This window comes from Epinephelus fuscoguttatus, linkage group LG11 (assembly GCF_011397635.1).
Source record: "Epinephelus fuscoguttatus linkage group LG11, E.fuscoguttatus.final_Chr_v1".
Taxonomy (NCBI): domain Eukaryota; kingdom Metazoa; phylum Chordata; class Actinopteri; order Perciformes; family Serranidae; genus Epinephelus; species Epinephelus fuscoguttatus.
In genome coordinates this window covers 33,928,927-33,955,931 of record NC_064762.1, presented here as the reverse complement: position 1 = coordinate 33,955,931, position 27,005 = coordinate 33,928,927, and the positions used below count along the sequence as shown (strand labels likewise).

The 27,005-nt window shown below is 49.2% G+C and overlaps 9 non-coding genes across 9 annotated transcripts; 3 read left to right on the top strand and 6 right to left on the bottom strand.

Moving 5' to 3' along the window:
• Window positions 1–4,141: 4,141 nt before the first annotated feature.
• trnav-cac (transfer RNA valine (anticodon CAC)) lies at window positions 4,142–4,214 on the bottom strand. The gene has a single exon. It is a non-coding gene; the product is annotated as a tRNA-Val (tRNA).
• A 3,147-nt stretch (window positions 4,215–7,361) lies between these two features.
• On the bottom strand, window positions 7,362–7,434 carry trnav-aac (transfer RNA valine (anticodon AAC)). The gene has a single exon. It is a non-coding gene; the product is annotated as a tRNA-Val (tRNA).
• Window positions 7,435–8,651: 1,217 nt separating this feature from the next.
• Window positions 8,652–8,723, top strand: trnad-guc (transfer RNA aspartic acid (anticodon GUC)). The gene has a single exon. It is a non-coding gene; the product is annotated as a tRNA-Asp (tRNA).
• A 4,143-nt stretch (window positions 8,724–12,866) lies between these two features.
• trnad-guc (transfer RNA aspartic acid (anticodon GUC)) lies at window positions 12,867–12,938 on the top strand. Its single transcript has one exon. It is a non-coding gene; the product is annotated as a tRNA-Asp (tRNA).
• A 1,711-nt stretch (window positions 12,939–14,649) lies between these two features.
• On the bottom strand, window positions 14,650–14,722 carry trnav-cac (transfer RNA valine (anticodon CAC)). The gene has a single exon. It is a non-coding gene; the product is annotated as a tRNA-Val (tRNA).
• A 253-nt stretch (window positions 14,723–14,975) lies between these two features.
• trnad-guc (transfer RNA aspartic acid (anticodon GUC)) lies at window positions 14,976–15,047 on the top strand. Its single transcript has one exon. It is a non-coding gene; the product is annotated as a tRNA-Asp (tRNA).
• Window positions 15,048–15,798: 751 nt separating this feature from the next.
• trnav-aac (transfer RNA valine (anticodon AAC)) lies at window positions 15,799–15,871 on the bottom strand. Its single transcript has one exon. It is a non-coding gene; the product is annotated as a tRNA-Val (tRNA).
• An 887-nt stretch (window positions 15,872–16,758) lies between these two features.
• trnav-cac (transfer RNA valine (anticodon CAC)) lies at window positions 16,759–16,831 on the bottom strand. Its single transcript has one exon. It is a non-coding gene; the product is annotated as a tRNA-Val (tRNA).
• A 3,179-nt stretch (window positions 16,832–20,010) lies between these two features.
• trnav-aac (transfer RNA valine (anticodon AAC)) lies at window positions 20,011–20,082 on the bottom strand. Its single transcript has one exon. It is a non-coding gene; the product is annotated as a tRNA-Val (tRNA).
• Between the last annotated feature and the right edge of the window lie 6,923 nt (window positions 20,083–27,005).

Here is a 27,005-nt window from a genome sequence, read left to right as displayed (position 1 = left end):
CGTATTTAAAGGGCTCCAGCCTCCTCGACATCACAATCAAGGTGTTCACCTTCGTCCTCTGACTTCAAGTTAAGGCTGAAATGCGAACCCTTCATATTCATTGTAACGTTACATTGAGTCGTCTATTAAGTGGTTTTATCCACATTCCACACCTTTGGTCTACTAACGCAAATACTTCCCTGTATATCTTTGTGTGTTCCCTGCTGGAACAATACCACCTGCGCGTTCAGGTGCTAAAAATGATGATGCAGCCTTCCTTGTTAGTGTTGTGGACAGTATCTCCGCCTGTCACGCGGAAGACCGGGGTTCGATTCCCCGACGGGGAGTCGTGTTTTTCTACCCGTTGCTGATTATTCACCAAGACAGCAGCGGCAGCGGCTGTTACCGCACAGGAAAACCTACCACATGTTGATTTCAGGAGAGCTACAGAGAGGGACTCTCGGTTGGTCTGCAGGACGTCCTAGCAAAACCGACGATTCAGGGGGGGAAAGCAGGTCTTGACTCTGGCCGTGTTCAGCAAGGGAGGAGACCTTGGAATATATTCAGGGGGTGGAACGAGCCCTTTGAGGAACTCCTGAACCTGACCAACGCACCCTCTGTGGATGAGGCAGAGTTTGAAGACTTGGGGAAAGCCTCTCCTATATCCCTGGCACAGTGGTCTGAGGTACATAAGCAGCTCCTCAGCGCCAAGGTACCAGGTGTGGATGAGATTTGCCCTGCGATGCTGAAGGCATCCTCCATTCTCCATGCTTTCACCCTTATCAACAACTTGTGTTGGGAAATGATTTATGCATGAAATATGATAGTCCTACCACAGGTTGCTTTCGGGGGAACTATGGTGTTGGACTCTGGATTGGTCTCGAGCCTGCCTGGCATAAGCTTTTCCGGTATAGGAGGTGCTGGCCAATAATTGAAGGTCAGATGCAGAACCAGGAGTGGCAATGCGTAGTCTGTGCTAGTAGTGGACCAGTTCTTTACCCTTCAGCAGTTGTTGGAGGTATCGTGGCAGTTTGCCCATCCAGCGTACATGTCGTGTTTGTTGTTCCTTGTCAAGCAGTGCGCTCTGTGAACAAACAAACGTGTTTCCGCCCAGTTTCGAACTGGGGACCTTTCGCTGTTAGGCGAACGTGATAACCACTACACTACGGAAACTGTTGAAAAGACTTGTTATCGTGTGAGCGTCAGTGCACCTTCAGCTGCTGAGGTACAGAAGGTTTCAAGTAAAGGCTGAAATTATTATTCACTAAGAAACGCAAGACAGCAGCAGCGGCTGTTACGGCACGGGAAAACCGAGGATTCACCATTACCAACAACTTATATTGGGAAATGATTGCTCTGTGAAATACAATAGTACTACCACATGTTGATTTCAGGAGAGCTACGGAGAGGGACTCTCTGTCGGTCTCGAGGACCTCCTAGCAAAACCGACGATTTGGGGGGGGGGGCAGGTCTTGACTCTGGCCGTGTTCAGCAAGAGAGGAGACCTTGGAATATATTCAGGGGGTGGAACGAGCCCTTTGAGGAACTCCTGAACCCGACCGACACACCCTCTGTGGATGAGGCAGAGTTTGAAGACTTGGGGAAAGCCTCACCCATATCCCTGGCACAGTTGTTTGAGCGTCAGCAGCTCCTCAGCGCCAAGGTACCAGGTGTGGATGAGATTTGCCCTGCGATGCTGAAGGCATCCTCCATTCTCCATGCTTTCACCCTTATCAACAACTTATGTTAGGAAATGATTTCTCCATGAAATATAATAGTCCTACCACAGGTTGCTTTCAGGAGCTATAGTGCTGGACTCTGGATTGGTTTCGAGCCTCCCTGGCATAAGCTTTTCCAGTATAGGAGGTGCTGGCCAATAACTGAAGGTCAGATCCAGAATCAGGAGTGACAATGCACAGACGGTGCTGGTAGTGGAACCGTGGACCAGTTCTTTACCCTTCAACAGTTGTTGGGGGGTGTCATGGCAGTTTTGCCCATCCAGCGTACATGTTGTGTTTGTTGTTCCTTGTCAAGCAGTGCTCTCTGTGAACAAACAAATGTGTTTCCGCCCAGTTTCGAACTGGGGACCTTTCGCAGTGAGGCGAACGTGATGACCACTACACTACGGAAACTGACGAAAACAATTGTTATACGTGTGCTGGCGTCAGTGCACCGTCAGCCGCTGAAATTCAGCAGTCACCAAGTTAAGGCTGAAATGCGTAACCTTCATATTCATTGTGACGTTACATTGAGTCGTCTATTAAGTGGTTTTATCCACATTCCACACCTTTGGTCTACTAACGCAAATACTTCCCTGTATATCTTTGTGTGTTCCCTGCTGGAACAATACCACCTGCGCGTTCAGGTGCTAAAAATGATGATGCAGCCTTCCTCGTTAGTATAGTGGACAGTATCTCCGCCTGTCACGCGGAAGACCGTTCGATTCGACGGGGAGTCGTGTTTTTCTACCCATTGCTGATTATTCACCAAGATGGCAGCGGCTGTTACCGCACAGGAAAACCTACCACATGTTGATTTCAGGAGAGCTACAGAGAGGGACTCTCGGTTGGTCTGCAGGACGTCCTAGCAAAACCGACGATTCAGGGGGGGAAAGCAGGTCTTGACTCTGGCCGTGTTCAGCAAGGGAGGAGACCTTGGAATATATTCAGGGGGTGGAACGAGCCCTTTGAGGAACTCCTGAACCCGACCAACGCACCCTCTGTGGATGAGGCAGAGTTTGAAGACTTGGGGAAAGCCTCTCCTATATCCCTGGCACAGTGGTCTGAGGTACATAAGCAGCTCCTCAGCGCCAAGGTACCAGGTGTGGATGAGATTTGCCCTGCGATGCTGAAGGCATCCTCCATTCTCCATGCTTTCACCCTTATCAACAACTTGTGTTGGGAAATGATTTATGCATGAAATATGATAGTCCTACCACAGGTTGCTTTCGGGGGAACTATGGTGTTGGACTCTGGATTGGTCTCGAGCCTCCCTGGCATAAGCTTTTCCGGTATAGGAGGTGCTGGCCAATAATTGAAGGTCAGATGCAGAACCAGGAGTGGCAATGCGTAGTCTGTGCTAGTAGTGGACCAGTTCTTTACCCTTCAGCAGTTGTTGGAGGTATCGTGGCAGTTTGCCCATCCAGCGTACATGTCGTGTTTGTTGTTCCTTGTCAAGCAGTGCGCTCTGTGAACAAACAAACGTGTTTCCGCCAGTTTCAACTGGGGACCTTTCGCGTGTTAGAAGCGTGATAACCACTACACTACGAAACTGTTGAAAAGACTTGTTATGCGTGTGCCAGCGTCAGTGCACCTTCAGCTGCTGAGGTACAGAAGGTTTCAAGTAAAGGCTGAAATTATTATTCACTAAGAAACGCAAGACAGCAGCAGCGGCTGTTACCGCACGGGAAAACCGAGGATTCACCATTACCAACAACTTATATTGGGAAATGATTGCTCTGTGAAATACAATAGTACTACCACATGTTGATTTCAGGAGAGCTACGGAGAGGGACTCTCTGTCGGTCTCGAGGACCTCCTAGCAAAACCGACGATTTGGGGGGGGGGGCAGGTCTTGACTCTGGCCGTGTTCAGCAAGAGAGGAGACCTTGGAATATATTCAGGGGGTGGAACGAGCCCTTTGAGGAACTCCTGAACCCGACCGACACACCCTCTGTGGATGAGGCAGAGTTTGAAGACTTGGGGAAAGCCTCACCCATATCCCTGGCACAGTTGTTTGAGTGCGTCAGCAGCTCCTCAGCGCCAAGGTACCAGGTGTGGATGAGATTTGCCCTGCGATGCTGAAGGCATCCTCCATTCTCCATGCTTTCACCCTTATCAACAACTTATGTTAGGAAATGATTTCTCCATGAAATATAATAGTCCTACCACAGGTTGCTTTCAGGAGCTATAGTGCTGGACTCTGGATTGGTTTGAGCCTCCCTGGCATAAGCTTTTCCAGTATAGGAGGTGCTGGCCAATAACTGAAGGTCAGATCCAGAATCAGGAGTGACAATGCACAGACGGTGCTGGTAGTGGAACCGTGGACCAGTTCTTTACCCTTCAACAGTTGTTGGGGGGTGTCATGGCAGTTTTGCCCATCCAGCGTACATGTTGTGTTTGTTGTTCCTTGTCAAGCAGTGCTCTCTGTGAACAAACAAATGTGTTTCCGCCCAGTTTCGAACTGGGGACCTTTCGCGTGTGAGGCGAACGTGATGACCACTACACTACGGAAACTGACGAAAGCAATTGTTATACGTGTGCTGGCGTCAGTGCACCGTCAGCCGCTGAAATTCAGCAGTCTTCAAGTTAAGGCTGAAATGCGTAACCTTCATATTCATTGTGACGTTACATTGAGTCGTCTATTAAGTGGTTTTATCCACATTCCACACCTTTGGTCTACTAACGCAAATACTTCCCTGTATATCTTTGTGTGTTTCCTGCTGGAACAATACCCCCTGCGCGTTCAGGTGCTAAAAATGATGACGCAGCCTTCCTCGTTAGTATAGTGGACAGTATCTCCGCCTGTCACGCGGAAGACCGGGGTTCGATTCCCGGGAGTCGTGTTTTTCTACCCGTTGCTGATTATTCACCAAGATGGCAGCGGCTGTTACCGCACAGGAAAACCTACCACATGTTGATTTCAGGAGAGCTACAGAGAGGGACTCTCGGTTGGTCTGCAGGACGTCCTAGCAAAACCGACGATTCAGGGGGGGAAAGCAGGTCTTGACTCTGGCCGTGTTCAGCAAGGGAGGAGACCTTGGAATATATTCAGGGGGTGGAACGAGCCCTTTGAGGAACTCCTGAACCCGACCAACGCACCCTCTGTGGATGAGGCAGAGTTTGAAGACTTGGGGAAAGCCTCTCCTATATCCCTGGCACAGTGGTCTGAGGTACATAAGCAGCTCCTCAGCGCCAAGGTACCAGGTGTGGATGAGATTTGCCCTGCGATGCTGAAGGCATCCTCCATTCTCCATGCTTTCACCCTTATCAACAACTTGTGTTGGGAAATGATTTATGCATGAAATATGATAGTCCTACCACAGGTTGCTTTCGGGGGAACTATGGTGTTGGACTCTGGATTGGTCTCGAGCCTCCTGGCATAAGCTTTTCCGGTATAGGAGGTGCTGGCCAATAATTGAAGGTCAGATGCAGAACCAGGAGTGGCAATGCGTAGTCTGTGCTAGTAGTGGACCAGTTCTTTACCCTTCAGCAGTTGTTGGAGGTATCGTGGCAGTTTGCCCATCCAGCGTACATGTCGTGTTTGTTGTTCCTTGTCAAGCAGTGCGCTCTGTGAACAAACAAACGTGTTTCCGCCAGTTTCGAACTGGGGACCTTTAGGCGCCACTACACTACGGAAACTGTTGAAAAGACTTGTTATGCGTGTGCCAGCGTCAGTGCACCTTCAGCTGCTGAGGTACAGAAGGTTTCAAGTAAAGGCTGAAATTATTATTCACTAAGAAACGCAAGACAGCAGCAGCGGCTGTTACCGCACGGAAAACCGAGGATTCACCATTACCAACAACTTATATTGGGAAATGATTGCTCTGTGAAATACAATAGTACTACCACATGTTGATTTCAGGAGAGCTACGGAGAGGACTCTCTGTCGGTCTCGAGGACCTCCTAGCAAAACCGACGATTTGGGGCAGGCCTGGACTCTGGCCGTGTTCAGCAAGAGAGGAGACCTTGGAATATATTCAGGGGGTGGAACGAGCCCTTTGAGGAACTCCTGAACCCGACCGACACACCCTCTGTGGATGAGGCAGAGTTTGAAGACTTGGGAAAGCCTCACCCATATCCCTGGCACAGTTGTTTGAGGTACGTCAGCAGCTCCTCAGCGCCAAGGTACCAGGTGTGGATGAGATTTGCCCTGCGATGCTGAAGGCATCCTCCATTCTCCATGCTTTCACCCTTATCAACAACTTATGTTAGGAAATGATTTCTCCATGAAATATAATAGTCCTACCACAGGTTGCTTTCAGGGGAGCTATAGTGCTGGACTCTGGATTGGTTTGAGCCTCCCTGGCATAAGCTTTTCCAGTATAGGAGGTGCTGGCCAATAACTGAAGGTCAGATCCAGAATCAGGAGTGACAATGCACAGACGGTGCTGGTAGTGGAACCGTGGACCAGTTCTTTACCCTTCAACAGTTGTTGGGGGGTGTCATGGCAGTTTTGCCCATCCAGCGTACATGTTGTGTTTGTTGTTCCTTGTCAAGCAGTGCTCTCTGTGAACAAACAAATGTGTTTCCGCCAGTTTCAACTGGGGACCTTTCGCGTGTGAGGCAACGTGATGACCACTACACTACGGAAACTGACGAAAACAATTGTTATACGTGTGCTGGCGTCAGTGCACCGTCAGCCGCTGAAATTCAGCAGTCTTCAAGTTAAGGCTGAAATGCGTAACCTTCATATTCATTGTGACGTTACATTGAGTCGTCTATTAAGTGGTTTTATCCACATTCCACACCTTTGGTCTACTAACGCAAATACTTCCCTGTATATCTTTGTGTGTTCCTGCTGGAACAATACCACCTGCGCGTTCAGGTGCTAAAAATGATGACGCAGCCTTCCTCGTTAGTATAGTGGACAGTATCTCCGCCTGTCACGCTGAAGACCGGTTCGATTCCCGACGGGAGTCGTGTTTTCTACCCGCTGCTGATTATTCACCAAGACAGCAGCGGCAGCGGCTGTTACCGCACAGGAAAACCTACCACATGTTGATTTCAGGAGAGCTACAGAGGGACTCTCGGTTGGTCTGCAGGACGCCCTAGCAAAACCGACGATTCAGGGGAAAGCAGGTCTTGACTCTGGCCGTGTTCAGCAAGGAGGAGACCTTGGAATATATTCAGGGGTGGAACGAGCCCTTTGAGGAACTCCTGAACCCGACCAACGCACCCTCTGTGGATGAGGCAGAGTTTGAAGACTTGGGAAAGCCTCTCCTATATCCCTGGCACAGTGGTCTGAGGTACATAAGCAGCTCCTCAGCGCCAAGGTACCAGGTGTGGATGAGATTTGCCCTGCGATGCTGAAGGCATCCTCCATTCTCCATGCTTTCACCCTTATCAACAACTTGTGTTGGGAAATGATTTATGCATGAAATATGATAGTCCTACCACAGGTTGCTTTCGGGGGAACTATGGTGTTGGACTCTGGATTGGTCTCGAGCCTCCCTGGCATAAGCTTTTCCGGTATAGGAGGTGCTGGCCAATAATTGAAGGTCAGATGCAGAACCAGGAGTGGCAATGCGTAGTCTGTGCTAGTAGTGGACCAGTTCTTTACCCTTCAGCAGTTGTTGGAGGTATCGTGGCAGTTTGCCCATCCAGCGTACATGTCGTGTTTGTTGTTCCTGTCAAGCAGTGCGCTCTGTGAACAAACAAACGTGTTTCCGCCCAGTTTCGAACTGGGGACCTTTCGCGTGTTAGGCGAACGTGATAACCACTACACTACGGAAACTGTTGAAAAGACTTGTTATGCGTGTGCCAGCGTCAGTGCACCTTCAGCTGCTGAGGTACAGAAGGTTTCAAGTAAAGGCTGAAATTATTATTCACTAAGAAACGCAAGACAGCAGCAGCGGCTGTTACCGCACGGGAAAACCGAGGATTCACCATTACCAACAACTTATATTGGGAAATGATTGCTCTGTGAAATACAATAGTACTACCACATGTTGATTTCAGGAGAGCTACGGAGAGGGACTCTGTCGGTCTCGAGGACCTCCTAGCAAAACCGACGATTTGGGGGGGGGGGGGGCAGGTCTTGACTCTGGCCGTGATCAGCAAGAGCTGAGACCTTGGAACATCGTCAGGGGCTGGAACGAGCCCTTTGAGGAACTCCTGAACCCGACCGACACACCCTCTGTGGATGAGGCAGAGTTTGAAGACTTGGGGAAAGCCTCACCCATATCCCTGGCACAGTTGTTTGAGGTCGTCAGCAGCTCCTCAGCGCCAAGGTACCAGGTGTGGATGAGATTTGCCCTGCGATGCTGAAGGCATCCTCCATTCTCCATGCTTTCACCCTTATCAACAACTTATGTTAGGAAATGATTTCTCCATGAAATATAATAGTCCTACCACAGGTTGCTTTCAGGAGCTATAGTGCTGGACTCTGGATTGGTTTCGAGCCTCCCTGGCATAAGCTTTTCCAGTATAGGAGGTGCTGGCCAATAACTGAAGGTCAGATCCAGAATCAGGAGTGACAATGCACAGACGGTGCTGGTAGTGGAACCGTGGACCAGTTCTTTACCCTTCAACAGTTGTTGGGGGGTGTCATGGCAGTTTTGCCCATCCAGCGTACATGTTGTGTTTGTTGTTCCTTGTCAAGCAGTGCTCTCTGTGAACAAACAAATGTGTTTCCGCCAGTTTCAACTGGGGACCTTTCGCGTGAGGCTAACGTGATGACCACTACACTACGGAAACTGACGAAAACAATTGTTATACGTGTGCTGGCGTCAGTGCACCGTCAGCCGCTGAAATTCAGCAGTCTTCAAGTTAAGGCTGAAATGCGTAACCTTCATATTCATTGTGACGTTACATTGAGTCGTCTATTAAGTGGTTTTATCCACATTCCACACCTTTGGTCTACTAACGCAAATACTTCCCTGTATATCTTTGTGTGTTCCCTGCTGGAACAATACCACCCGCGCTCAGGTGCTAAAAATGATGACGCAGCCTTCCTCGTTAGTATAGTGGACAGTATCTCCGCCTGTCACGCGGAAGACCGGGGTTCGATTCCCCGACGGGGAGTCGTGTTTTTCTACCCGTTGCTGATTATTCACCAAGATGGCAGCGGCAGCGGCTGTTACCGCACAGGAAAACCTACCACATGTTGATTTCAGGAGAGCTACAGAGAGGGACTCTCGGTTGGTCTGCAGGACGTCCTAGCAAAACCGACGATTCAGGGGGGGAAAGCAGGTCTTGACTCTGGCCGTGTTCAGCAAGGGAGGAGACCTTGGAATATATTCAGGGGGTGGAACGAGCCCTTTGAGGAACTCCTGAACCCGACCAACGCACCCTCTGTGGATGAGGCAGAGTTTGAAGACTTGGGGAAAGCCTCTCCTATATCCCTGGCACAGTGGTCTGAGGTACATAAGCAGCTCCTCAGCGCCAAGGTACCAGGTGTGGATGAGATTTGCCCCTGCGATGCTGAAGGCATCCTCCATTCTCCATGCTTTCACCCTTATCAACAACTTGTGTTGGGAAATGATTTATGCATGAAATATGATAGTCCTACCACAGGTTGCTTTCGGGAACTATGGTGTTGGACTCTGGATTGGTCTCGAGCCTCCCTGGCATAAGCTTTTCCGGTATAGGAGGTGCTGGCCAATAATTGAAGGTCAGATGCAGAACCAGGAGTGGCAATGCGTAGTCTGTGCTAGTAGTGGACCAGTTCTTTACCCTTCAGCAGTTGTTGGAGGTATCGTGGCAGTTTGCCCATCCAGCGTACATGTCGTGTTTGTTGTTCCTTGTCAAGCAGTGCGCTCTGTGAACAAACAAACGTGTTTCGCCAGTTTCAACTGGGGACCTTTCGTGTTAGGCGAACGTGATAACCACTACACTACGGAAACTGTTGAAAAGACTTGTTATGTGTGTGCCAGCGTCAGTGCACCTTCAGCTGCTGAGGTACAGAAGGTTTCAAGTAAAGGCTGAAATTATTATTCACTAAGAAACGCAAGACAGCAGCAGCGGCTGTTACCGCACGGGAAAACCGAGGATTCACCATTACCAACAACTTATATTGGGAAATGATTGCTCTGTGAAATACAATAGTACTACCACATGTTGATTTCAGGAGAGCTACGGAGAGGGACTCTCTGTCGGTCTCGAGGACCTCCTAGCAAAACCGACGATTTGGGGGGGGGGGGGGCAGGTCTTGACTCTGGCCGTGTTCAGCAAGAGAGGAGACCTTGGAATATATTCAGGGGGTGGAACGAGCCCTTTGAGGAACTCCTGAACCCGACCGACACACCCTCTGTGGATGAGGCAGAGTTTGAAGACTTGGGAAAGCCTCACCCATATCCCTGGCACAGTTGTTTGAGGTACGTCAGCAGCTCCTCAGCGCCAAGGTACCAGGTGTGGATGAGATTTGCCCTGCGATGCTGAAGGCATCCTCCATTCTCCATGCTTTCACCCTTATCAACAACTTATGTTAGGAAATGATTTCTCCATGAAATATAATAGTCCTACCACAGGTTGCTTTCAGGGAGCTATAGTGCTGGACTCTGGATTGGTTTGAGCCTCCCTGGCATAAGCTTTTCCAGTATAGGAGGTGCTGGCCAATAACTGAAGGTCAGATCCAGAATCAGGAGTGACAATGCACAGACGGTGCTGGTAGTGGAACCGTGGACCAGTTCTTTACCCTTCAACAGTTGTTGGGGTGTCATGGCAGTTTTGCCCATCCAGCGTACATGTTGTGTTTGTTGTTCCTTGTCAAGCAGTGCTCTCTGTGAACAAACAAATGTGTTTCCGCCAGTTTCAACTGGGGACCTTTCACAGCGTGTGAGGCGAACGTGATGACCACTACACTACGGAAACTGACGAAAGCAATTGTTATACGTGTGCTGGCGTCAGTGCACCGTCAGCCGCTGAAATTCAGCAGTCTTCAAGTTAAGGCTGAAATGCGTAACCTTCATATTCATTGTGACGTTACATTGAGTCGTCTATTAAGTGGTTTTATCCACATTCCACACCTTTGGTCTACTAACGCAAATACTTCCCTGTATATCTTTGTGTTTCCTGCTGGAACAATACCCCCTGCGCTCAGGTGCTAAAAATGATGACGCAGCCTTCCTCGTTAGTATAGTGGACAGTATCTCCGCCTGTCACGCTGAAGACCGGGTTCGATTCCCGGGGAGTCGTGTTTTTCTACCGCTGCTGATTATTCACCAAGACAGCAGCGGCTGTTACCGCACAGGAAAACCTACCACATGTTGATTTCAGGAGAGCTACAGAGAGGGACTCTCGGTTGGTCTGCAGGACGTCTTAGCAAAACCGACGATTCAGGGGGGGAAAGCAGGTCTTGACTCTGGCCGTGTTCAGCAAGGGATGGGACCTTTGAATATATTCAGGGGGTGGAACTATCCCATTGAGGAACTCCTGAACCCGACCAACGCACCCTCTGTGGATGAGGCAGAGTTTTAAGAATTGGGGAAAGCCTCTCCTATATCCCTGGCACAGTGGTCTGAGGTACATAAGCAGCTCCTCAGCGCCAAGGTACCAGGTGTGGATGAGATTTGCCCTGCGATGCTGAAGGCATCCTCCATTCTCCATGCTTTCACCCTTATCAACAACTTGTGTTGGGAAATGATTTATGCATGAAATATGATAGTCCTACCACAGGTTGCTTTCGGGAACTATGGTGTTGGACTCTGGATTGGTCTCGAGCCTCCCTGGCATAAGCTTTTCCGGTATAGGAGGTGCTGGCCAATAATTGAAGGTCAGATGCAGAACCAGGAGTGGCAATGCGTAGTCTGTGCTAGTAGTGGACCAGTTCTTTACCCTTCAGCAGTTGTTGGAGGTATCGTGGCAGTTTGCCCATCCAGCGCATATGTCGTGTTTGTTGTTCCTTGTCAAGCAGTGCGCTCTGTGAACAAACAAACGTGTTTCCGCCAGTTTCGAACTGGGGACCTTTCGCGTTAGGCGAACGTGATAACCACTACACTACGGAAACTGTTGAAAAGACTTGTTATGCGTGTGCCAGCGCCAGTGCACCTTCAGCTGCTGAGGTACAGAAGGTTTCAAGTAAAGGCTGAAATTATTATTCACTAAGAAACGAAGACAGCAGCAGCGGCTGTTACCATCGGAAAACCGAGGATTCACCATTACCAACAACTTATATTGGGAAATGATTGCTCTGTGAAATACAATAGTACTACCACATGTTGATTTCAGGAGAGCTACGGAGAGGGACTCTCTGTCGGTCTCGAGGACCTCCTAGCAAAACCGACGATTTGGGGGGGGGGGGCAGGTCTTGACTCTGGCCGTGTTCAGCAAGAGAGGAGACCTTGGAATATATTCAGGGGGTGGAACGAGCCCTTTGAGGAACTCCTGAACCCGACCGACACACCCTCTGTGGATGAGGCAGAGTTTGAAGACTTGGGGAAAGCCTCACCCATATCCCTGGCACAGTTGTTTGAGGTACGTCAGCAGCTCCTCAGCGCCAAGGTACCAGGTGTGGATGAGATTTGCCCTGCGATGCTGAAGGCATCCTCCATTCTCCATGCTTTCACCCTTATCAACAACTTATGTTAGGAAATGATTTCTCCATGAAATATAATAGTCCTACCACAGGTTGCTTTCAGGGGAGCTATAGTGCTGGACTCTGGATTGGTTTAGAGCCTCCCTGGCATAAGCTTTTCCAGTATAGGAGGTGCTGGCCAATAACTGAAGGTCAGATCCAGAATCAGGAGTGACAATGCACAGACGGTGCTGGTAGTGGAACCGTGGACCAGTTCTTTACCCTTCAACAGTTGTTGGGGGGTGTCATGGCAGTTTTGCCCATCCAGCGCATGTTGTGTTTGTTGTTCCTTGTCAAGCAGTGCTCTCTGTGAACAAACAAATGTGTTTCCGCCAGTTTCGAACTGGGGACCTTTCGCGTGTGAGGCAACGTGATGACCACTACACTCACGGAAACTGACGAAAACAATTGTTATACGTGTGCTGGCGTCAGTGCACCGTCAGCCGCTGAAATTCAGCAGTCTTCAAGTTAAGGCTGAAATGCGTAACCTTCATATTCATTGTGACGTTACATTGAGTCGTCTATTAAGTGGTTTTATCCACATTCCACACCTTTGGTCTACTAACGCAAATACTTCCCTGTATATCTTTGTGTGTTCCCTGCTGGAACAATACCCCCTGCGCGTTCAGGTGCTAAAAATGATGACGCAGCCTTCCTCGTTAGTATAGTGGACAGTATCTCCGCCTGTCACGCGGAAGACCGGGGTTCGATTCCCCGACGGGGAGTCGTGTTTTTCTACCCGTTGCTGATTATTCACCAAGACAGCAGCGGCAGCGGCTGTTACCGCACAGGAACACCTACCACAAGGTGATTTCAGGAGAGCTACAGAGGGACTCTCGGTTGGTCTGCAGGACGCCCTAGCAAAACCGACGATTCAGGGGAAAGCAGGTCTTGACTCTGGCCGTGTTCAGCAAGGGAGGAGACCTTGAATATATTCAGGGGGTGGAACGAGCCCTTTGAGGAACTCCTGAACCCGACCAACGCACCCTCTGTGGATGAGGCAGAGTTTGAAGACTTGGGGAAAGCCTCTCCTATATCCCTGGCACAGTGGTCTGAGGTACATAAGCAGCTCCTCAGCGCCAAGGTACCAGGTGTGGATGAGATTTGCCCTGCGATGCTGAAGGCATCCTCCATTCTCCATGCTTTCACCCTTATCAACAACTTGTGTTGGGAAATGATTTATGCATGAAATATGATAGTCCTACCACAGGTTGCTTTCGGGGGAACTATGGTGTTGGACTCTGGATTGGTCTCGAGCCTGCCTGGCATAAGCTTTTCCGGTATAGGAGGTGCTGGCCAATAATTGAAGGTCAGATGCAGAACCAGGAGTGGCAATGCGTAGTCTGTGCTAGTAGTGGACCAGTTCTTTACCCTTCAGCAGTTGTTGGAGGTATCGTGGCAGTTTGCCCATCCAGCGTACATGTCGTGTTTGTTGTTCCTTGTCAAGCAGTGCGCTCTGTGAACAAACAAACGTGTTTCCGCCCAGTTTCAACTGGGGACCTTTCGCGTGTTAGGCTTAACGTGATAACCACTACACTCACGGAAACTGTTGAAAAGACTTGTTATGCGTGTGCCAGCGTCAGTGCACCTTCAGCTGCTGAGGTACAGAAGGTTTCAAGTAAAGGCTGAAATTATTATTCACTAAGAAACGCAAGACAGCAGCAGCGGCTGTTACCGCACGGGAAAACCGAGGATTCACCATTACCAACAACTTATATTGGGAAATGATTGCTCTGTGAAATACAATAGTACTACCACATGTTGATTTCAGGAGAGCTACGGAGAGGGACTCTCTGTCGGTCTCGAGGACCTCCTAGCAAAACCGACGATTTGGGGGGGGGGGGGCAGGTCTTGACTCTGGCCGTGTTCAGCAAGAGAGGAGACCTTGGAATATATTCAGGGGGTGGAACGAGCCCTTTGAGGAACTCCTGAACCCGACCGACACACCCTCTGTGGATGAGGCAGAGTTTGAAGACTTGGGGAAAGCCTCACCCATATCCCTGGCACAGTTGTTTGAGTCGTCAGCAGCTCCTCAGCGCCAAGGTACCAGGTGTGGATGAGATTTGCCCTGCGATGCTGAAGGCATCCTCCATTCTCCATGCTTTCACCCTTATCAACAACTTATGTTAGGAAATGATTTCTCCATGAAATATAATAGTCCTACCACAGGTTGCTTTCAGGAGCTATAGTGCTGGACTCTGGATTGGTTTGAGCCTCCTGGCATAAGCTTTTCCAGTATAGGAGGTGCTGGCCAATAACTGAAGGTCAGATCCAGAATCAGGAGTGACAATGCACAGACGGTGCTGGTAGTGGAACCGTGGACCAGTTCTTTACCCTTCAACAGTTGTTGGGGGGTGTCATGGCAGTTTTGCCCATCCAGCGCATGTTGTGTTTGTTGTTCCTTGTCAAGCAGTGCTCTCTGTGAACAAACAAATGTGTTTCCGCCCAGTTTCAAACTGGGGACCTTTCGCGTGTGAGGCTAACGTGATGACCACTACACTACGGAAACTGACGAAAACAATTGTTATACGTGTGCTGGCGTCAGTGCACCCGCCGCTGAAATTCAGCAGTCTTCAAGTTAAGGCTGAAATGCGTAACCTTCATATTCATTGTGACGTTACATTGAGTCGTCTATTAAGTGGTTTTATCCACATTCCACACCTTTGGTCTACTAACGCAAATACTTCCCTGTATATCTTTGTGTGTTCCTGCTGGAACACTACCACCTGCGCGGTCAGGTGCTAAAAATGATGACGCAGCCTTCCTCGTTAGTATAGTGGACAGTATCTCCGCCTGTCACGCGGAAGACCGGGGTTCGATTCCCCGACGGGGAGTCGTGTTTTTCTACCCGTTGCTGATTATTCACCAAGACAGCAGCGGCAGCGGCTGTTACCGCACAGGAAAACCTACCACATGTTGATTTCAGGAGAGCTACAGAGAGGGACTCTCGGTTGGTCTGCAGGACGTCTTAGCAAAACCGACGATTCAGGGGGGGAAAGCAGGTCTTGACTCTGGCCGTGTTCAGCAAGGGAGGAGACCTTGGAATATATTCAGGGGGTGGAACGAGCCCTTTGAGGAACTCCTGAACCCGACCAACGCACCCTCTGTGGATGAGGCAGAGTTTGAAGACTTGGGGAAAGCCTCTCCTATATCCCTGGCACAGTGGTCTGAGGTACATAAGCAGCTCCTCAGCGCCAAGGTACCAGGTGTGGATGAGATTTGCCCTGCGATGCTGAAGGCATCCTCCATTCTCCATGCTTTCACCCTTATCAACAACTTGTGTTGGGAAATGATTTATGCATGAAATATGATAGTCCTACCACAGGTTGCTTTCGGGAACTATGGTGTTGGACTCTGGATTGGTCTCGAGCCTCCCTGGCATAAGCTTTTCCGGTATAGGAGGTGCTGGCCAATAATTGAAGGTCAGATGCAGAACCAGGAGTGGCAATGCGTAGTCTGTGCTAGTAGTGGACCAGTTCTTTACCCTTCAGCAGTTGTTGGAGGTATCGTGGCAGTTTGCCCATCCAGCGTACATGTCGTGTTTGTTGTTCCTTGTCAAGCAGTGCGCTCTGTGAACAAACAACGTGTTTCCGCCCAGTTTCGAACTGGGGACCTTTCGCGTGTTAGGCTAACGTGATAACCACTACACTACGGAAACTGTTGAAAAGACTTGTTATGTGTGTGCCAGTGCACCTTCAGCTGCTGAGGTACAGAAGGTTTCAAGTAAAGGCTGAAATTATTATTCACTAAGAAACGAAGACAGCAGCAGCGGCTGTTACCGCATCGGAAAACCGAGGATTCACCATTACCAACAACTTATATTGGGAAATGATTGCTCTGTGAAATACAATAGTACTACCACATGTTGATTTCAGGAGAGCTACGGAGAGGGACTCTCTGTCGGTCTCGAGGACCTCCTAGCAAAACCGACGATTTGGGGGGGGGGGCAGGTCTTGACTCTGGCCGTGTTCAGCAAGAGAGGAGACCTTGGAAGATATTACGGGGGTGGAACAGCCCTTTGAGGAACTCCTGAACCCGACCGACACACCCTCTGTGGATGAGGCAGAGTTTGAAGACTTGGGGAAAGCCTCACCCATATCCCTGGCACAGTTGTTTGAGGTACGCCAGCAGCTCCTCAGCGCCAAGGTACCAGGTGTGGATGAGATTTGCCCTGCGATGCTGAAGGCATCCTCCATTCTCCATGCTTTCACCCTTATCAACAACTTATGTTAGGAAATGATTTCTCCATGAAATATAATAGTCCTACCACAGGTTGCTTTCTGTTGAGCTATAGTGCTGGACTCTGGATTGGTTTCGAGCCTCCCTGGCATAAGCTTTTCCAGTATAGGAGGTGCTGGCCAATAACTGAAGGTCAGATCCAGAATCAGGAGTGACAATGCACAGACGGTGCTGGTAGTGGAACCGTGGACCAGTTCTTTACCCTTCAACAGTTGTTGGGGGGTGTCATGGCAGTTTTGCCCATCCAGCGTACATGTTGTGTTTGTTGTTCCTTGTCAAGCAGTGCTCTCTGTGAACAAACAAATGTGTTTCCGCCCAGTTTCGAACTGGGGACCTTTCGCGTGTGAGGCGAACGTGATGACCACTACACTACGGAAACTGACGAAAACAATTGTTATACGTGTGCTGGCGTCAGTGCACCGTCAGCCGCTGAAATTCAGCAGTCTTCGTTAAGGCTGAAATGCGTAACCTTCATATTCATTGTGACGTTACATTGAGTCGCCTATTAAGTGGTTTTATCCACATTCCACACCTTTGGTCTACTAACGCAAATACTTCCCTGTATATCTTTGTGTGTTCCTGCTGGAACAATACCCCTGCGCGCGTTCAGGTGCTAAAAATGATGACGCAGCCTTCCTCGTTAGTATAGTGGACAGTATCTCCGCCTGTCACGCTGAAGACCGGGGTTCGATTCCCCGACGGGGAGTCGTGTTTTTCTACCCGTTGCTGATTATTCACCAAGATGGCAGCGGCTGTTACCGCACAGGAAAACCTACCACATGTTGATTTCAGGAGAGCTACAGAGAGGGACTCTCGGTTGGTCTGCAGGACGTCCTAGCAAAACCGACGATTCAGGGGAAAGCAGGTCTTGACTCTCGCCGTGTTCAGCCAGGGAGGAGACCTTGGAATATATTCAGGGGGTGGAGCCTTTGAGGAACTCCTGAACCCGACCAACGCACCCTCTGTGGATGAGGCAGAGTTTGAAGACTTGGGGAAAGCCTCTCCTATATCCCTGGCACAGTGGTCTGAGGTACATAAGCAGCTCCTCAGCGCCAAGGTACCAGGTGTGGATGAGATTTGCCCTGCGATGCTGAAGGCATCCTCCATTCTCCATGCTTTCACCCTTATCAACAACTTGTGTTGGGAAATGATTTATGCATGAAATATGATAGTCCTACCACAGGTTGCTTTCGGGGGAACTATGGTGTTGGACTCTGGATTGGTCTCGAGCCTCCCTGGCATAAGCTTTTCCGGTATAGGAGGTGCTGGCCAATAATTGAAGGTCAGATGCAGAACCAGGAGTGGCAATGCGTAGTCTGTGCTAGTAGTGGACCAGTTCTTTACCCTTCAGCAGTTGTTGGAGGTATCGTGGCAGTTTGCCCATCCAGCGTACATGTCGTGTTTGTTGTTCCTTGTCAAGCAGTGCGCTCTGTGAACAAACAAACGTGTTTCCGAGTTTCAACTGGGGACCTTTCGCGTGTTAGGCTAACGTGATAACCACTACACTACGGAAACTGTTGAAAAGACTTGTTATGCGCGTGCCAGCGCCAGTGCACCTTCAGCTGCTGAGGTACAGAAGGTTTCAAGTAAAGGCTGAAATTATTATTCACTCAGAAACGCAAGACAGCAGCAGCGGCTGTTACCGCAAGGGAAAACCGAGGATTCACCATTACCAACAACTTATATTGGGAAATGATTGCTCTGTGAAATACAATAGTACTACCACATGTTGATTTCAGGAGAGCTACGGAGAGGGACTCTCTGTCGGTCTCGAGGACCTCCTAGCAAAACCGACGATTTGGGGGGGGGGGGGCAGGTCTTGACTCTGGCCGTGTTCAGCAAGAGAGGAGACCTTGGAATATATTCAGGGGGTGGAACGAGCCCTTTGAGGAACTCCTGAACCCGACCGACACACCCTCTGTGGATGAGGCAGAGTTTGAAGACTTGGGGAAAGCCTCACCCATATCCCTGGCACAGTTGTTTGAGGTACGCCAGCAGCTCCTCAGCGCCAAGGTACCAGGTGTGGATGAGATTTGCCCTGCGATGCTGAAGGCATCCTCCATTCTCCATGCTTTCACCCTTATCAACAACTTATGTTAGGAAATGATTTCTCCATGAAATATAATAGTCCTACCACAGGTTGCTTTCAGGGGAGCTATAGTGCTGGACTCTGGATTGGTTTCGAGCCTCCCTGGCATAAGCTTTTCCAGTATAGGAGGTGCTGGCCAATAACTGAAGGTCAGATCCAGAATCAGGAGTGACAATGCACAGACGGTGCTGGTAGTGGAACCGTGGACCAGTTCTTTACCCTTCAACAGTTGTTGGGGTGTCATGGCAGTTTTGCCCATCCAGCGTACATGTTGTGTTTGTTGTTCCTTGTCAAGCAGTGCTCTCTGTGAACAAACAAATGTGTTTCCGCCCAGTTTCAACTGGGGACCTTTCGCAGTGTGGCGAACGTGATGACCACTACACTACGGAAACTGACGAAAACAATTGTTATATGCGGTGCTGGCGCCAGTGCACCGTCAGCCGCTGAAATTCAGCAGTCTTCAAGTTAAGGCTGAAATGCGTAACCTTCATATTCATTGTGACGTTACATTGAGTCTATTAAGTGGTTTTATCCACATTCCACACCTTTGGTCTACTAACGCAAATACTTCCCTGTATATCTTTGTGTGTTCCTGCTGGAACAATACCACCTGCGCGTTCAGGTGCTAAAAATGATGACGCAGCCTTCCTCGTTAGTATAGTGGACAGTATCTCCGCCTGTCACGCTGAAGACCGGGTTCGATTTCTCGACGGGGAGTCGTGTTTTTCTACCCATTGCTGATTATTCACCAAGACAGCAGCGGCAGCGGCTGTTACCGCACAGGAAAACCTACCACATGTTGATTTCAGGAGAGCTACAGAGAGGGACTCTCGGTTGGTCTGCAGGACGTCCTAGCAAAACCGACGATTCAGGGGGGGAAAGCAGGTCTTGACTCTGGCCGTGTTCAGCAAGGGAGGAGACCTTGGAATATATTCAGGGGGTGGAACGAGCCCTTTGAGGAACTCCTGAACCCGACCAACGCACCCTCTGTGGATGAGGCAGAGTTTGAAGACTTGGGGAAAGCCTCTCCTATATCCCTGGCACAGTGGTCTGAGGTACATAAGCAGCTCCTCAGCGCCAAGGTACCAGGTGTGGATGAGATTTGCCCTGCGATGCTGAAGGCATCCTCCATTCTCCATGCTTTCACCCTTATCAACAACTTGTGTTGGGAAATGATTTATGCATGAAATATGATAGTCCTACCACAGGTTGCTTTCGGGGGAACTATGGTGTTGGACTCTGGATTGGTCTCGAGCCTCCTGGCATAAGCTTTTCCGGTATAGGAGGTGCTGGCCAATAATTGAAGGTCAGATGCAGAACCAGGAGTGGCAATGCGTAGTCTGTGCTAGTAGTGGACCAGTTCTTTACCCTTCAGCAGTTGTTGGAGGTATCGTGGCAGTTTGCCCATCCAGCGTACATGTCGTGTTTGTTGTTCCTTGTCAAGCAGTGCGCTCTGTGAACAAACAACGTGTTTCCGCCAGTTTCGAACTGGGGACCTTTCGCGTGTTAGGCGAACGTGATAACCACTACACTACGGAAACTGTTGAAAAGACTTGTTATGTGTGTGCCAGCGTCAGTGCACCTTCAGCTGCTGAGGTACAGAAGGTTTCAAGTAAAGGCTGAAATTATTATTCACTAAGAAACGCAAGACAGCAGCAGCGGCTGTTACCGGAAAACCGAGGATTCACCATTACCAACAACTTATATTGGGAAATGATTGCTCTGTGAAATACAATAGTACTACCACATGTTGATTTCAGGAGAGCTACGGAGAGGGACTCTCTGTCGGTCTCGAGGACCTCCTAGCAAAACCGACGATTTGGGGGGGGGGGGGGGCAGGTATAGACTCTGGCCGTGTTCCTCAAGACCGGAGACCTTGGAATATATTCAGGGGGTGGAACGAGCCCTTTGAGGAACTCCTGAACCCGACCGACACACCCTCTGTGGATGAGGCAGAGTTTGAAGACTTGGGGAAAGCCTCACCCATATCCCTGGCACAGTTGTTTGAGGTACGTCAGCAGCTCCTCAGCGCCAAGGTACCAGGTGTGGATGAGATTTGCCCTGCGATGCTGAAGGCATCCTCCATTCTCCATGCTTTCACCCTTATCAACAACTTATGTTAGGAAATGATTTCTCCATGAAATATAATAGTCCTACCACAGGTTGCTTTCAGGGAGCTATAGTGCTGGACTCTGGATTGGTTTGAGCCTCCTGGCATAAGCTTTTCCAGTATAGGAGGTGCTGGCCAATAACTGAAGGTCAGATCCAGAATCAGGAGTGACAATGCACAGACGGTGCTGGTAGTGGAACCGTGGACCAGTTCTTTACCCTTCAACAGTTGTTGGGGGGTGTCATGGCAGTTTTGCCCATCCAGCGTACATGTTGTGTTTGTTGTTCCTTGTCAAGCAGTGCTCTCTGTGAACAAACAAATGTGTTTCCGCCCAGTTTCGAACTGGGGACCTTTCGCGTGAGGCTAACGTGATGACCACTACACTCACGGAAACTGACGAAACAATTGTTATACGTGTGCTGGCGTCAGTGCACCGTCAGCCGCTGAAATTCAGCAGTCTTCAAGTTAAGGCTGAAATGCGTCCTTCATATTCATTGTGACGTTACATTGAGTCGTCTATTAAGTGGTTTTATCCACATTCCACACCTTTGGTCTACTAACGCACATACTTCCCGGTATAGCGTTGTGTGTTCCCTGCTGGACCACTACCCCCTGCGCGGTCAGGTGCTAAAAATGATGATGCAGCCTTCCTCGTTAGTATAGTGGACAGTATCTCCGCCTGTCACTCTGAAGACCGGGGTTCGATTCCCCGACGGGGAGTCGTGTTTTTCTACCCGTTGCTGATTATTCACCAAGACAGCAGCGGCAGCGGCTGTTACCGCACAGGAAAACCTACCACATGTTGATTTCAGGAGAGCTACAGAGAGGGACTCTCGGTTGGTCTGCAGGACGTCCTAGCAAAACCGACGATTCAGGGGGGGAAAGCAGGTCTTGACTCTGGCCGTGTTCAGCAAGGAGGAGACCTTGGAATATATTCAGGGGTGGAACGAGCCCTTTGAGGAACTCCTGAACCTGACCAACGCACCCTCTGTGGATGAGGCAGAGTTTGAAGACTTGGGAAAGCCTCTCCTATATCCCTGGCACAGTGGTCTGAGGTACATAAGCAGCTCCTCAGCGCCAAGGTACCAGGTGTGGATGAGATTTGCCCTGCGATGCTGAAGGCATCCTCCATTCTCCATGCTTTCACCCTTATCAACAACTTGTGTTGGGAAATGATTTATGCATGAAATATGATAGTCCTACCACAGGTTGCTTTCGGGGGAACTATGGTGTTGGACTCTGGATTGGTCTCGAGCCTCCTGGCATAAGCTTTTCCGGTATAGGAGGTGCTGGCCAATAATTGAAGGTCAGATGCAGAACCAGGAGTGGCAATGCGTAGTCTGTGCTAGTAGTGGACCAGTTCTTTACCCTTCAGCAGTTGTTGGAGGTATCGTGGCAGTTTGCCCATCCAGCGTACATGTCGTGTTTGTTGTTCCTTGTCAAGCAGTGCGCTCTGTGAACAAACAAACGTGTTTCCGCCAGTTTCGAACTGGGGACCTTTCACGTGTTAGGCTAACGTGATAACCACTACACTACGGAAACTGTTGAAAAGACTTGTTATGCGTGTGCCAGCGTCAGTGCACCTTCAGCTGCTGAGGTACAGAAGGTTTCAAGTAAAGGCTGAAATTATTATTCACTAAGAAACGCAAGACAGCAGCAGCGGCTGTTACCGCATCGGAAAACCGAGGATTCACCATTACCAACAACTTATATTGGGAAATGATTGCTCTGTGAAATACAATAGTACTACCACATGTTGATTTCAGGAGAGCTACGGAGAGGGACTCTCTGTCGGTCTCGAGGACCTCCTAGCAAAACCGACGATTTGGGGGGGGAGGTCTTGACTCTGGCCGTGTTCAGCAAGAGAGGAGACCTTGGAATATATTCAGGGGGTGGAACGAGCCCTTTGAGGAACTCCTGAACCCGACCGACACACCCTCTGTGGATGAGGCAGAGTTTGAAGACTTGGGGAAAGCCTCACCCATATCCTGGCACAGTTGTTTGAGGTACGTCAGCAGCTCCTCAGCGCCAAGGTACCAGGTGTGGATGAGATTTGCCCCTGCGATGCTGAAGGCATCCTCCATTCTCCATGCTTTCACCCTTATCAACAACTTATGTTAGGAAATGATTTCTCCATGAAATATAATAGTCCTACCACAGGTTGCTTTCAGGGGAGCTATAGTGCTGGACTCTGGATTGGTTTCGAGCCTCCCTGGCATAAGCTTTTCCAGTATAGGAGGTGCTGGCCAATAACTGAAGGTCAGATCCAGAATCAGGAGTGACAATGCACAGACGGTGCTGGTAGTGGAACCGTGGACCAGTTCTTTACCCTTCAACAGTTGTTGGGGTGTCATGGCAGTTTTGCCCATCCAGCGTACATGTTGTGTTTGTTGTTCCTTGTCAAGCAGTGCTCTCTGTGAACAAACAAATGTGTTTCCCCAGTTTCGAACTGGGGACCTTTCGCGTGTGAGGCTAACGTGATGACCACTACACTACGGAAACTGACGAAACAATTGTTATACGTGTGCTGGCGCCAGTGCACCGTCAGCCGCTGAAATTCAGCAGTCTTCAAGTTAAGGCTGAAATGCGTAACCTTCATATTCATTGTGACGTTACATTGAGTCGCCTATTAAGTGGTTTTATCCACATTCCACACCTTTGGTCTACTAACGCAAATACTTCCCTGTATATCTTTGTGTGTTCCTGCTGGAACAATACCCCTGCGCGCTCAGGTGCTAAAAATGATGACGCAGCCTTCCTCGTTAGTATAGTGGACAGTATCTCCGCCTGTCACGCTGAAGACCGGGTTCGATTCTCGACGGGAGTCGTGGTTTTTCACCCGTTGCTGATTATTCACCAAGACAGCAGCGGCAGCGGCTGTTACCGCACAGGAAAACCTACCACATGTTGATTTCAGGAGAGCTACAGAGAGGACTCGGTTGGTCTGCAGGACGCCCTAGCAAAACCGACGATTCAGGTGAAAGCAGGTCTTGACTCTGGCCGTGTTCAGCAAGGGAGGAGACCTTGGAATATATTCAGGGGGTGGAACGAGCCCTTTGAGGAACTCCTGAACCCGACCAACGCACCCTCTGTGGATGAGGCAGAGTTTGAAGACTTGGGGAAAGCCTCTCCTATATCCCTGGCACAGTGGTCTGAGGTACATAAGCAGCTCCTCAGCGCCAAGGTACCAGGTGTGGATGAGATTTGCCCTGCGATGCTGAAGGCATCCTCCATTCTCCATGCTTTCACCCTTATCAACAACTTGTGTTGGGAAATGATTTATGCATGAAATATGATAGTCCTACCACAGGTTGCTTTCGGGGGAACTATGGTGTTGGACTCTGGATTGGTCTCGAGCCTCCCTGGCATAAGCTTTTCCGGTATAGGAGGTGCTGGCCAATAATTGAAGGTCAGATGCAGAACCAGGAGTGGCAATGCGTAGTCTGTGCTAGTAGTGGACCAGTTCTTTACCCTTCAGCAGTTGTTGGAGGTATCGTGGCAGTTTGCCCATCCAGCGTACATGTCGTGTTTGTTGTTCCTTGTCAAGCAGTGCGCTCTGTGAACAAACAAACGTGTTTCCGCCAGTTTCGAACTGGGGACCTTTCGCGTGTTAGGCTAACGTGATAACCACTACACTACGGAAACTGTTGAAAAGACTTGTTATGTGTGCCAGCGCCAGTGCACCTTCAGCTGCTGAGGTACAGAAGGTTTCAAGTAAAGGCTGAAATTATTATTCACTAAGAAAGACAGCAGCAGCGGCTGTTACCGCACGGAAAACCGAGGATTCACCATTACCAACAACTTATATTGGGAAATGATTGCTCTGTGAAATACAATAGTACTACCACATGTTGATTTCAGGAGAGCTACGGAGAGGACTCTCTGTCGGTCTCGAGGACCTCCTAGCAAAACCGACGATTTGGGCAGGTCTTGACTCTGGCCGTGTTCAGCAAGAGAGGAGACCTTGGAATATATTCAGGGGGTGGAACGAGCCCTTTGAGGAACTCCTGAACCCGACCGACACACCCTCTGTGGATGAGGCAGAGTTTGAAGACTTGGGGAAAGCCTCACCCATATCCCTGGCACAGTTGTTTGAGGTACGTCAGCAGCTCCTCAGCGCCAAGGTACCAGGTGTGGATGAGATTTGCCCTGCGATGCTGAAGGCATCCTCCATTCTCCATGCTTTCACCCTTATCAACAACTTATGTTAGGAAATGATTTCTCCATGAAATATAATAGTCCTACCACAGGTTGCTTTCAGGGGAGCTATAGTGCTGGACTCTGGATTGGTTTCGAGCCTCCCTGGCATAAGCTTTTCCAGTATAGGAGGTGCTGGCCAATAACTGAAGGTCAGATCCAGAATCAGGAGTGACAATGCACAGACGGTGCTGGTAGTGGAACCGTGGACCAGTTCTTTACCCTTCAACAGTTGTTGGGGGGTGTCATGGCAGTTTTGCCCATCCAGCGTACATGTTGTGTTTGTTGTTCCTTGTCAAGCAGTGCTCTCTGTGAACAAACAAACGTGTTTCCGCCCAGTTTCGAACTGGGGACCTTTCGCGCGGGCGGCGAGTATAGTAGACACTAACTCCCTTAACTTTTCCATTCATTCTCAACGGTAGTTCTTACCCTAACACTGCAATATATATTTTGACCACAAGTGGGATTTTGGTGGCGCTGTTTCCCCCCTTTCTTTACAGTAAGGAGACGTTATCTCTGTGAGTGACAGACAGAACAACAGCAGCAGTAAACAGAGAGCAGTGGGCTTTTTCCATTTCGCGGTGTTTTTTATCACAGTAAACAAAGAGTCATACTCGTCAAACGTAAGTTTTAAGTACAAAATTAACGATTCTCAGATGAGTATTTGGCCAAACTGTATAATATTGCAAAGAGTATGCTCAAGTTTTGTTGTTCTGTCTCGGTCTGTTGTTTGCTAACGTTAACTGTATTACAGTAACGTTAGCTGAGGTTCGGTACGTTACATTGGTTATGTGCTGTATGTAAAATTATATGTCAGTGTTAACAATGGCTAATTTTAGTTTTGCACATGTGAAAGAGCTGTCAATCCTTTTCAGTCCCTCTCTGCTGAGACTGACATGAAATCTTGTTTTATGTGACTCATTCATCATGTTTTGTAACGTGACTTTAAAACTGAGGTCTTTGTCCCATCGTTTGTAAGTTCATGAGCAGTTATTGTGAATATTTTGCCACAGTCATATTTTGGGCAGGTTTAGTGTACATTTTGAGTGGGTAAAGAGTCTACATGTTAGAATGAATGAATGAATGAATGAATGATTTTAGTGAAACAGACATTTTGTCATCTCATTTGTTTAATGTTATCTATCTATATGTCTGTCAGTCTGCCTGCCTGCATGTATGTCTATTCATCCACAATTTGTGCATGTGTGTGTATTTTGGGCCTGTGTGTATATGAAAATAGAGTGAAAAAAATAGAATTTACCCTTAGGGATTAATAAAGTATATCTCCTTCTATCTTCTTTATCTACCATCCATCTGTGTAATATCAAACATTGTTACCTAGACATTAAAAATGCTGATTGATTAATGTAAACATGAATAACTCTGCTGACGGCAGGATTACATGTTTAATTATTACCATATAATGTGCATTGTTTGTGCTGTGCACAGGAGATAATGAAGAAGTCCTTCAGCTTCTTCCCAGGAAGGATGACAGTGTCCTTCAGGAAGGGTCCATCTGGCCATCTGCGGCAGGACCCCTCAGATGAGGCCATGAGAATTAAAAAAAATCCTTCTCTTCAGGACAAGTCTCCCCCTCAGAGACATGACCTTGTGAGGACTAATGCTCTCACTGCGGTCCTTCAGCGGGGGGGTGATGTGTCGGACCGACAGGAGGTGATGGGGGAGTACATGCTGCAGTTTGGAAAATACAAGGGGAAACCATACAGGTGGCTCCTTGAAAATGATGTCGGCTACACCATCTACCTCATCAATAAGGTAGAAGAGGAGGAGAGAGCTGGGACCTTCAACCCCCAAGGGAACAGCAAGGACAGCCTGCTGTCATTCCTGGACTATGCCAGGAGCTTCCAGGAAATTGAGGACCTGAGGGTACCTTCTCTCCAGGAAGCCTGCGCCACCAGTCTCATCAGAGGGGGACAATGTAGTTGGCTTTGGAGCCAGGGCCAAGCACACCTGGAGGCAGATCTGGGAGAGCAGGGAGGACGGTTACGCTGCTTTTATTGTCGGAGTAAAGTGTATTAAAAACAGCAAGATGTACAACCTGCAGCAGTACCTCCTCCAGCAGCAGAGGGCTGAGTCCTGTCCACCGCCTGCAGACGTCTCCTCTACATCGGCTGCTTCCACACACACATCTAGATC